Source organism: Brachycentrus maculatus, unplaced genomic scaffold (genome assembly GCF_059751285.1).
Source record: "Brachycentrus maculatus isolate JH-2025_06_01 unplaced genomic scaffold, ASM5975128v1 h1tg000001l, whole genome shotgun sequence".
In the NCBI taxonomy this organism is placed as follows: domain Eukaryota; kingdom Metazoa; phylum Arthropoda; class Insecta; order Trichoptera; family Brachycentridae; genus Brachycentrus; species Brachycentrus maculatus.
Genome location: NW_028280756.1, coordinates 501,412 through 514,546, shown reverse-complemented (window position 1 = coordinate 514,546; position 13,135 = coordinate 501,412).

Below are 13,135 nucleotides of genomic sequence, written 5' to 3'. Positions count from 1 at the left end.
TAGCCAAACAAACTAAATATCAAATTTTTTAAATGAACTATCAATGAAGAAATTCCAGTTTTTTTTAATACAGGTACCAATATAAATTTGAAAAGTATCCCACTCATGAACGCGCGTGTCTATCTGAAGATGGTTTCGTGTAAATTGACTTCTGATACTTGTAAGCAAAAAAAACTTATTGTACGGAATAAATATCAATATTATAAATATATTTTTCCGTTACATTCGAACTGAGTTTTGAGATGATTTTTTTTTTTTAATATTAAACTGTAGATTTGTGGCTTACTGTGTATACGTAGAAGGGGCAAAATATAATATTCTGTTCATGTAAACTATAGTAAGGTTGTATCCTACTTGTGGTACGTAACCATGTGCGATCATGTGTGTGATGCAATCATAAAAAAACTGAACCATTCTCGGCACGATCTTTAGTCTCCGAAATTTTAATAAATAGATCTTATCTCAACTTACAACAAACAGAAAAAAATCACGTTTCTCTCAGTTGCCGGCTACAAACTGACGTTCATATTTTTTTGTACAAAATCATTTTACCGTGTTCATGTCAACATCAAGGCAAATAGTAAATGCAACAAAAAGTTGAGTTATTCACCATCGAAGGGGAATGCGTGTTTTATTAAGTTTTTACCGAATCAGTCGGTACATGATATAGTAGTACAATGAAATTGTTTACAACAAAGGTTATATAGTCTCCTTGGTTCTTAATATTGCGCAAAAAACCACAATTTATACAAGGTATATGCGTGATGTTTAGCGATTTAAGTTTTTGCTGTTTTAAAACCAAAATTTTAAAATAATGAATATTTAAACATTTTATAACTTCACGCAATGTAGTGTAAAAAAATACCTACATTATGATTTTTTGTACATTTTAAACATATCATTGCTAAAAGTGTCAAATATAATGTTATGACGACATAAAAAAACATGACCTTTATTACAATATATCGCTCACTCCTTTCAAGAACGTCATAAATCAAAAAACTTGATTTTTCAGGAGAACGTTTTTAAAGTTTAAAAATATAATACAATGTGTTAAAAATAAATGTCAAGCAACTTCTTGAACTTTTTACTGTGCAACAGATCTTTTTAGGTAAACCCTGAAGGTTTTTTCCCCATTTGAAAAATATTTAGTTTATTTGAAAAAAAAATTAAACAATACGTTTTCTTCAAAATGCAAAAACAACATTTTCTGCCCTGTAGCGGGTAAATATTAAGTTAAAAAATATGCCTCTTTTGCTAGGATATAGTACATTTTACGGGCATTCCGAAAACATGCACAACTGAAAATTGACGATTTTTGATTTATGACGTTCTTGAAAGGAGTGAGCGATATGTAAATTAACACCGTATATTGAGTTTAGTATATGGAGCCAAATATAAAACATAAGAAATAAAAAATAATTAATGATTTTTTTCGGACGAATATTTGCCAAGTATGTAAAACCTAAACAGTATTGGATTTTTTAAAATAAAATAATATTCTTTCCGGATTTTTTTATAACCAATATAAACATATCATTTATTATTTATAGAATTGGAATTGACTTTGTAGAACTTTAAAACGAGTCTAAATCAAAACACTATTAATGAGACTTCTGAATTCATATATATGTTGGTGATAGATCTTTCTCCTTGCAACGATATTATAAAACGTTTTAAAACAAACTGTATGCCCAAATTTAATTACGAAATTTGTTAACAGCAGTTATGACAGTATAAACTGCTAAATATTTAGTAAATCACAGATTCCCAACATTATTTGGTCTAGCACCCTCTTACTAAAATTTCTTGTTAACAGGGAAAGGAAATTCGCAGAATATCCACTCATAGAGAAGAGAGAAGAACAAAAGTTATCTCCTACTTTCTAACCCTCTCGTCTGTCTCCAGTACTCTCTTGGAATCGTTCCAGCCTACTGGGGGCAATACCGCCCCCGTTAGGAATCTATGAAGTAAATAATCTCAGTGGAATCACATATTGTTAATAAGTTAAACACTTAGTATTAATAAGTTAAACACTTTTTTATACAATAAATTAGAAACGCGATCTACGTTTACTCAAGATGATCAGATATAAAGTTTTTGAGTATGGTCATAGTATTAATAATTTCATGAAATGAGAACATTACTTTATATAAAAAAAATATCATCATTCGCACTCGATGTTGCATAGGGCATCATTTAAGCGCAGTGATATCTTGATCGGTAAAACATGAAGGAAAGGTGATCAGCCCTCCGTTTCGGGTAATATTAAATAAATATTAGAGCCAATAAATCACTTGTATTTATTTGACCACCCCCCAGGGAATCGAACCCGGGACCTCCAGTACGGTAGCCGAGTATGCTGACCATTACACTATGGAGGCGGACAATTTTAAATTTACTTTGATATAGATCCTTATAAGGTATGTAATTAAGGCCGTGTAAATAGGTCCCATATTTCCATACAACCTACTTATAGATATTGCTTTCCGTCTATTGTCATATATGGCCTCAGATCGCACGCTATTTGGTCGGAATATAATTTGGTATCTAACAAGACGCTAGAAAGTAAAAGTGTGTTTAATTTGGTACATGAAATTGGTGGGCCTATTACGGACTGATAAATGATAGTGTACTGTGTAATTGTGACACTTACATCTATAATACGAATCTGATTAATTAATCACATTTTTCGCCGTTCATACAAGGCAGGTATTTTGCAAATACCATGTAAATAATATCGTACATATGATAACATTCATACGTTTAAAAATACATCATGCATGATATTTACTAATGAGCATTGCGTATTCAAATTCATATTACATAATAATAATAATATTAAGATGTATTTCTAAATAAAAGCAAATATTAACTTCGTTTGCGAAAAATTGAAAGATAAATTATGCATGTAATCTTGAACATTAAACATTTATTTGAACCATTTAAATGCGTCCCAATTTATGTTCATATGGGTGAAAAATGTATTAAGATAAGAATAAGGCAGTCAAAGTACTTACGGAGCCTATGACCTTGACGTCGCCCACCTTTTCAAGCTGATATACCTTGGGAATATTGATGGAAGGGTAGGGAGATGAAAGAAAATTCTGCACAAAAAATATACTTAAATTAATTTAATTAAAAATAAAATAATTATACGAAAGCGACTTTAACTTAAACTAATCTTGAATTGCTATCTTAAATTAGCTTAAAATTAATTAACCCTATCTTAAATTAAACTTATTCTAACCTTTGGTGGAAAAGATGCGCCATGATGCTGAGGTGGCCGTGATCCTTTGTGAAAAAGCTGCGCCGTTGGAAGCTGGGATGAGGTTCTTCTTATGACGGGCCGCCGTGCGATGATTCTTGCTTCTTATCTTCTTCTTCTCCTAGTAGAGCTTCAGCTCTTAATTTGAGGCTTATGACCCGGCGTGGGTCTGCTTTTGATACTCCGGATGAGTAACTCCCTTTTTTCTATCTTCTCTCTCCCTGCGTAGAGCTCCCGCTCTTCTCCTCACTTAAGTCTTAAAACCTGGTGTAGGTATGCTCCTTCTAACTGATTTCTCCCGACTGCTCGATCCCCCCTGATCTCTCCCGACTGCTGCTTACAACTCCTCGATCCCACTGATTTCCCGAATGCTCCTTCCAACTCTTCTTCTTCTCTGTGTCTTCTGACTGACCAGCCGTCCGACTGGTCGATCTCCTCTTACGACTTACTCCCTCCAACTGATCCTTCCAATTGTTGGCTTCCAAGTCTGACTTCCAAGTCCTGGCTTCCAAGTCCCCGACTTCCAAGTCATGGCTCCAAGTAATTATTCCGACCAACTCTTTTCCGGCCAACTGCCGGCTTCCAAGTCCCGGCTTCCAAGAGAGCCGGCTTCCAAGTCCTACTTCCAAGTCCTGGCTTCTAAGTCCCCGACTTCCAAGTGATTATTCCGACCAGTCCGACTGGTCGGTCTTTCCTTTTACGACTGATTCCTCCCAACTGATCCTTCCAACTGTTGGCTTCCAAGAGAGACTTCCAAGTCCTACTTCCAAGTGCTATTCCGACCAACTGCCGGCTTTCAAGAGAGCGATCCCACTGATTTCTTCCCGTTATATTCAGTTTCTCTTCTTGAAGATCACGCCCTCGAAACCATTTTTCATTGGCTGACGGTGCGCTTGTATCCACCCCCAAAATTTTCAACGTCTAGACATCAATTAGCAATAATTTTATTTGCGCTATATCGTAAACAAATGATTTTACTATAATCATAAAAACCGCCGGCAAATAATCCCTTTACAGGCCAGCGGGTTGGCGACAGTTTTTTTTATGATTCAAACCTTTTAAATACATTTTAGTTTTACGACAGGTAAATTATAAAAGGTCGGAGCCACAAAAAAATATTTGAGCGCACAGATTTTTTTTTTTTTTCTAAGACTAATTAAATTAAACGATTGATAATTGATTATTTTTGCCAGGCTAGAGGAGAAACGTGGTTTCACCACGTCAATCCACCCCGCCTTGTAATGGCAAAAAAATCAATCTTCAATTAAATTATTAATATTTGTCTATTTCCTAACTTATTTACTACTTCTGTTCGTACATGGTTATACTAGTGGGTAAATATAATATTTAAACTAATTATCCCTAGATTCGGGTGGTTCAGTAACTCCCGGCGCTACGCGTAAGTCGTATACAGATTTATTTCCTCTGTCTACCAAAAATGTTCCTTGCGTTCCGATTTGCATTTGGACTTTAAATCCTATTCCTAATAAATGTATCCGGAGATCTTTCTTTATCTCATTTTCCCAAGCATCTATTTCTCTCTCTTCGTTCTCCCCTTGCTCACGCAACGTGCCGTTTCTAGTTAGAGGCATATTTTTGTTTGTTTACGGTCACGTTAATCGATCAATAAAAAAAAATCGAATTACCTAACACCACACCTGTATTGTATTAAAACAAGAGAGAGCAAAAAAATATATGTAAATGTGCATTTAAAATTAATTTGACAAAAAAAACATATGCATAAAATGTGTAAATATTTACTTTCTTTATCTTCTACAATCTCCTACCCCTTTCTCAAGGTAATCAGCTTAAAATGGGACTGTCAATAAAAAAAAAAATATGTATTCCTATACATATAAATTTTTTTGTAAGTTTTCTCAGGGTCGCGAACCTCGAAATTTACAATATTTCGATGGCCGACACGTTTTGGGCGCCAATTGACGTCGCCCACCTTTTCAAGCTGATATACCTTGGGAATATTGATGGAAGGGTAGGGAGATGAAAGAAAATTCTGCACAAAAAATATACTTAAATTAATTTAATTAAAAATAAAATAATTATACGAAAGCGACTTTAACTTAAACTAATCTTGAATTGCTATCTTAAATTAGCTTAAAATTAATTAACCCTATCTTAAATTAAACTTATTCTAACCTTTGGTGGAAAAGATGCGCCATGATGCTGAGGTGGCCGTGATCCTTTGTGAAAAAGCTGCGCCGTTGGAAGCTGGGATGAGGTTCTTCTTATGACGGGCCGCCGTGCGATGATTCTTGCTTCTTATCTTCTTCTTCTCCTAGTAGAGCTTCAGCTCTTAATTTGAGGCTTATGACCCGGCGTGGGTCTGCTTTTGATACTCCGGATGAGTAACTCCCTTTTTTCTATCTTCTCTCTCCCTGCGTAGAGCTCCCGCTCTTCTCCTCACTTAAGTCTTAAAACCTGGTGTAGGTATGCTCCTTCTAACTGATTTCTCCCGACTGCTCGATCCCCCCTGATCTCTCCCGACTGCTGCTTACAACTCCTCGATCCCACTGATTTCCCGAATGCTCCTTCCAACTCTTCTTCTTCTCTGTGTCTTCTGACTGACCAGCCGTCCGACTGGTCGATCTCCTCTTACGACTTACTCCCTCCAACTGATCCTTCCAATTGTTGGCTTCCAAGTCTGACTTCCAAGTCCTGGCTTCCAAGTCCCCGACTTCCAAGTCATGGCTCCAAGTAATTATTCCGACCAACTCTTTTCCGGCCAACTGCCGGCTTCCAAGTCCCGGCTTCCAAGAGAGCCGGCTTCCAAGTCCTACTTCCAAGTCCTGGCTTCTAAGTCCCCGACTTCCAAGTGATTATTCCGACCAGTCCGACTGGTCGGTCTTTCCTTTTACGACTGATTCCTCCCAACTGATCCTTCCAACTGTTGGCTTCCAAGAGAGACTTCCAAGTCCTACTTCCAAGTGCTATTCCGACCAACTGCCGGCTTTCAAGAGAGCGATCCCACTGATTTCTTCCCGTTATATTCAGTTTCTCTTCTTGAAGATCACGCCCTCGAAACCATTTTTCATTGGCTGACGGTGCGCTTGTATCCACCCCCAAAATTTTCAACGTCTAGACATCAATTAGCAATAATTTTATTTGCGCTATATCGTAAACAAATGATTTTACTATAATCATAAAAACCGCCGGCAAATAATCCCTTTACAGGCCAGCGGGTTGGCGACAGTTTTTTTTATGATTCAAACCTTTTAAATACATTTTAGTTTTACGACAGGTAAATTATAAAAGGTCGGAGCCACAAAAAAATATTTGAGCGCACAGATTTTTTTTTTTTTTCTAAGACTAATTAAATTAAACGATTGATAATTGATTATTTTTGCCAGGCTAGAGGAGAAACGTGGTTTCACCACGTCAACCTCTTACTGTCTAGTTCAAGTGATCACTTTATAAACTGTAACATGACTGACAGCCACATTACTCAAATTTCATAATATACATGCAACTGTATTCTGTATGATGAGTTCAAATAGAAAACTATTTCTATACTCGTATGTAATAAATTTAACATAAATTTGAAGCTTCATACTAATAATCACGTATTCTTGTAATAAGTTCAAATAAATTAATAAAGAAGTAATTTACCTAACTTAAAACAACTTCTTTTTTCTCAAGAGACTCACAAAAATTGTGAAAAACTAGTGTATGCTACTCCAATTCCTATAACCATCGTTGCTATTCTCTCATTCTCTACCTACAATTTTTTTCTTTCTCAAATAACAGTTATATCTTTAACTCTAATCTCCATCACTTACGTCATCTGTATACAATAAAATATATATGACACTCATTTATAATATTTTGACTTGATTTATTGATTAACGATTATGTTAACACTGCGTCGATCTTATGTATTATTTGTATAACCTGATTAATTAAGGGCAGTTACAAAAAAGATAAAGGAAATATTGAACAAAAAATACAAAATGTAAGGATGTAACATCCCTGTTATTAGGATAATATCGGCGATGCTGTGCTAGACAGAAAGCTTCACCAAATGGGTATTAAAATAAAACATTTACAATGTTTTAACAAAACTCAGCGCTGTTAAAGATACATAGGGACATCCCCGAAGAGATGGAAAGAGAAAAACCTTAATAAAACTTTGGAGTTTAAACGTCGTTACGATTATTGTTTTAAAACAAAGTCTCACTTAATACTTCCCCTGGGCGCTGAAGGGCGGAAAACTTTTTGCTGTCTGCTGCAAAAAGATGGTTTCATTTTTAACTCCAAGTAAGCTACCTTCTTAATAAAAATTCACATAAACAACCTACAATAAAACTTAATGATTTAATTTCCTATCTCGAATTAATGTATATATTAAAAGAAAAAGAAAACGATCACAAAATCAGTAACGAAAAGTTTTTATGAAACAGTGGGAGTAAAATATGTATAACTGATAGTAAATTATTATTAAAATCAAGTAGAGATGGTTAGAATGATGAAAAATAGGCATGTCAGATGTTTTTTCATTCTCTTTTCATATTCCTTTTGGGGATGAAGAAGTATATAGATTTAATATACAATACATAGCAATGCCCTGTTTTTCATAAATACATATACGTATGTGTAGAGCCAAATGGTTCATAATGTTTGCAATGCTCATAGGTCAGAGGTTTGATCAAATGGTTTATTGGCCCTTTCCTCAAACATATCAACAACAACAACAAAAAACTATAAAACGCTACCCTATTATGTCACTTATCTTTACTGCATTGCATCGATGTAATGTTATACCGATTGTTCTTTATAGAAAATACGGTTAAAAGTTTTCCACGTGATCTAATATCGGTCAGAAATAAAAATGCAACAAAAAAATTAATGATTTCTTTTTATTAAAACTGTTTAAATGTTGTTTTTACAAAACAGAATAAAGCGTACGTGTATTTTATTTTGGCTATCGTTGATAATTCAGTTAAGCGTAACGCTACACGGTGTGTTTATACAAATTTTAAGTTCATGGGGGCAACGCTAATTTATCAAAAAAAAAATCTTTCAACTGGTTTAAGCTTAAATACAAGGGGTGAAGATGGGAGCAATCCTTTTTTGTATGGACTGTTCGTTACAATGTTAAATTTTAACAAGATTTGTGAATATGGATGATATTCAGGAATGAGTAAAATTAATTTGGAGAATGTAAGTTTTTAATTTCTGATAAAAATATAATACTTAGAGATCGACGAAATAAAGTAGACGAACTATGTGACAATTTTCTTGGACAATTTCTCGATTGAATGGTTGGTTCAAATACCTTTATTCGATTTATTGGATTTAAAAAAGATGTTCATTTCCATGTCTAATGAAAAACAAGTATTATTAGTGAATATTATAGTCGAATGTACCCGTACATGATGCGATAAGTTAAACACGTGTATAGTCAGTTTATAGCATTACACGAATGTGTCAGGATTCGATAAAGCCAAGTGCTAAGGAGTACAGATGGGATTATAATCCCCGCCAACCGCCTTGAGACGACATTATTACATAATGGGGACAAGATATATGGACGCAGTATCGTCAGATACAACTTTTCGAGTTATTTTAATACGCTTAATCCTCCCGCCGACCGCTGATTTACTATGTGTTCCTTGGAGCTTTATATTACAAGTCCCCAACATTTATCTTAGCTGAGGGATTCAGAATATCATACAGCCGTATTTAAAGCTTCAAACTGGATCGTCGCGAAGGTGGGAACTAATTAAACGTGTTTAAGCCTTAGTGCATACAAAAATGTGCGCATCTTCCTTATTTGTCTGCCTCCTCAAAACTCCTCAAAAACATTTCAATATTTTATAGATTACACTTTACATTTCAGTGGATGGACATGCTGGTTTTATTGATTACTTTATACAACTATTTATTTATTGAACAATTTATACGACGCTTTACAATTTACAGTAATGATTTATTACATATTTAATATTAATCAAGTGACTTCAACAACCCAATACATTAATTCATACTCGTATTCACATTTTTCGTATTTTTTGCCATTTGGTAAAAACGTTTCGTACGAGTATATAACACATAACGATTTTTCAGTAATATCAACTGTTAAAGTAAATAAGAAGTAATTAGAACCGAAACATTTGTGGTGGGAGTTTTTTATGATTATTTTACAAATTTAGAATAATATATGATTTTAACCAATTAGTATATCAAATTGATCGCGCTCATTTCTAAAAACAAATTTAAGTACATTAAATTATTTTTAGCTTTAATTAAAATACAACTTGCACCATATTAAATGATTAATATATCCATTATACTGAACGAATATAATACTGCCGGTGATTGTAAACGAATTAATAATAAAGAAACAAATTACATAGTTAGCATTATACATTTTTTCGTGGGAGGCTGATATTAAATAATGGATTTCATTAACTGGAGTCATCTGGTATATTGATATAATAAACGATCACCTCATGTTCCAGACAGAGTGGCCTGGACGACCAGCAGAAGAACAATAATGTAATAATTATTTAGTAATGGACCCCATTCATCATTTTGACCGTTGACAAGGTTCCTGTTTAACAAACTCGATAATGTATTTTTAAGTATCGCCTCGACTCGATACTTAATACATTTCTCTATTGTTTATTTTTTGTTGAAAGGCATTTAGTTTTCATCTATTACATAAATCACTATTATCAAGAATGATTACTCCTTAGAAGTGAATTCGTGGCTTGCCGCGAGATTGCGTAGGAACAGACGTACAATCATCTTGCAATAATGGCAATAAATTAAGCCTACAAATTGATAGTTGCCAGAGAAATTAAAGAACAACATATTGAGTTCATTATGAATTATCGTAGTGAATAGGATGCCAAGAATATACGCTAAATGCCATTTTAATAACATACAAACCGTCAAATAGAATATTTCCGCTCTCTACTGAATGTGAGTTAGGACCGTAAGCTAACATAGAATTAACCGAAAATAGGTAACAATCAAACCAAATTTACACAAGTATATTTGGGCACCAGATAAAAATTACACAGGAAAGAAATACAAACATCAATTACCACGTCAGAGTGTGGCCTATTGGATCATGAAGAAATTGGTTCATGACATTCCACTCTTTACCAAATTTAGGGCAATTTAATTGTTTGATGTAGTATAATTTTTATTGTTATTCGTATCTACGACGACAATACTACATATTTAAGTCCAGTAATGGTAGATAAATACATAAGTGAATTCATGTGGTGTTATCTTAATCTTCAGTATAACGAAGGCCATAGAAGTGGACTACACATGAAGTAAGCAATAGAGCTTGTTGTGAAGGAAGTTACTACTACATATGTATATATATAGGTAAGGGATATGGAAGGAAAACAGTATTAGTGTGTATGTAAGTAAGTGTAAAAAGCTGTAAAGTAGCAATGGTTACGGTATCCATTCATTATATGTACCATACATAATACATACCTAACTAACCTTCAATGGAAACAATAAGAATCTAGTATATCGTTTTGTTTGTTGACAAATTGAGCAAATAATGATTACTCTCAATTGATATTTTTGTCAACTAAAGTTTCAGTGTGGTGGATGACACATGGAACTTTCTTAAATTTGGTCAACCTATACTCTTTTTGCTATAATACAGTTTTACTTTATTATGCAAACATTACGAAACAGTTCTACGGTCTTTGCATACAAATTAGGAAAACTGGTTAGCCTTTAATGTTTTATTAGATAAGTGGTGAGGATCATAAAAATATTAAATGATATGCTTTTCAATAAATTTATTGCGACATAGCTTAGGAACGAGATGTTTTACACAACTTCAAACTAAAATATTTGATGTAGGTGTACATCCAAATACGATGTATAATTGTACATTATTCTTCCGAACCTATAGCATTGTGTATATTAATGATTTATTATACGAGAAGAACACGTGTCCTAGATAGGTGTCACAATTTAAGTATATATTTTAAACATCTTTATTCATCTTCAAATTGCCAAGCATTAACAAGTACAATACGATAAAAATCACGATGAGAAAATTCTGACAATGGCTCTTTATCTCCCACATATTATGCATGTTGTTCCAGGTTACGGAGACAGATGGAACTAGCCGTGATTAATTGACACATCTCTACAATAAACTATATCTTGGCTGTCTTCGGCTACAAAGGAGAAGTCGACTTGTCGCCAATGACAAGGGAACAGATACACAAAATAATGGTGGAAGTGTGAATCGCTTGGCTCTCAGCCAGAGTACTGACCGTCGCCATTTGTCACTCCGCTAGGAGTCCTGTTGACTTATTGCGTGTGTGATTCACGCACCAGTAGAGGACAAGAGATCGAGACGAAATCGTCGATTGCTTATCAGCTTAGAGAGATAATGAAAGTCGGTCTTTTCTTGAACAACTTTAAGTCAACAACATCACGTGAGTGAATCAAGCGATAAGCGTTACTTTAGGACTGAGTCAACATGCGCACATAGATTTGTTTTTATTATATTGACAAAATGTGTTGCAAAGTACATGATTAAACGTTGGCTCTTTGTTTTATTCAAGTAATTTTTGTATCACCGTTTTCCTGGTATTATCGAAACATTTATTATAAAAAAACAGAAATGAATTTATAGTAACTGATATTTTAGTAGATACTTTACTTTTGGCGTATGGATATTATCTTTATTATTTAGGTTTAAAAAAGTTATTATGAATTTCGATGAAAAGTGTCTCTATGTGTATCTCCTAAATACACCATTAATCGCAAATGCCAATATTGCCTTTAGTGTGTAAAAATGATGCTATCAGTATTTCATGATGTAAAATGTTCACTGCTTGTTTCTAGAGAGCATTTATTCTATCGAGATGTGATTTAAAAGAAGAAGAAAAAACTGAAAAAATTAAAAAAAAAACTTTTACCGCGTTTACTGTTGAAACAATATTTTTGACAAACGTACAAAATTGGTCTATAGCATTAGAATTATATGTAAAAATGCAAAAGTAACTAAATGTGTATTAAATTGACGATAGCATTTAAGATTTATTTTCGTCTATTTTAAACCATAGTACTTTGAGTAAATCATAATTTAAAATCTATGATCATTCATAAAATAATTATAACCCTCCTCAATTCACCACTGTTCAGTTTTATGTCTACAAAGACATGTCCTCAGACGCCTTTGAATACTTTAACACGAAACAAATGGCTAAACAAATTGGCTCGATTGGTCATCCCGTGCTGGGCATCTTCCAGACACCCGACTGGCGAAGGTGAATGGCGCAACAAAACAGGAACACAGAGCAAAACCTCTGTTTATTTGGTAGGGGAAATTAATTTAAATTTTGTATTCATTTTAACATTTTTATACCGTGGATTTCTCGGGAAAAACGATTTATAAAAAGTAAGCATTTCGTGAGACAGATAATTTGTTTTTGTCGCCTAGACCTAATAAACGATATTCTAAGTGGAACAGCCATCATTAGCTTCTGTTCAGATGTGTCATGAAAATGTATTAAATACGATGTTATTTTTATACATTTGTAAGAAGCTAAGAATACAAAAATACGATTAGTTTAGAGTCTTGTAAAAGTCATAATATAATGAATTTATATCTGCGTCTTATAAAATTATATTTCCGATTAGTCAGTTCCATATTCAAAATTATCTTCAACGCATTTTGAATTCCAAAACACGTAGACAAAAAAAACAACATGAGATGTTATTCCGTGATTTTTCCTCTTGAAAAATTCTGCAATAAAATTTGATTGAGTGTAAGCTTCTAGAAGGTTTTAGAAGAAAATATTTTATTTAGAATTTCAACATTTTGATAATACTATAGGAAATGGAGTACACAGCAAC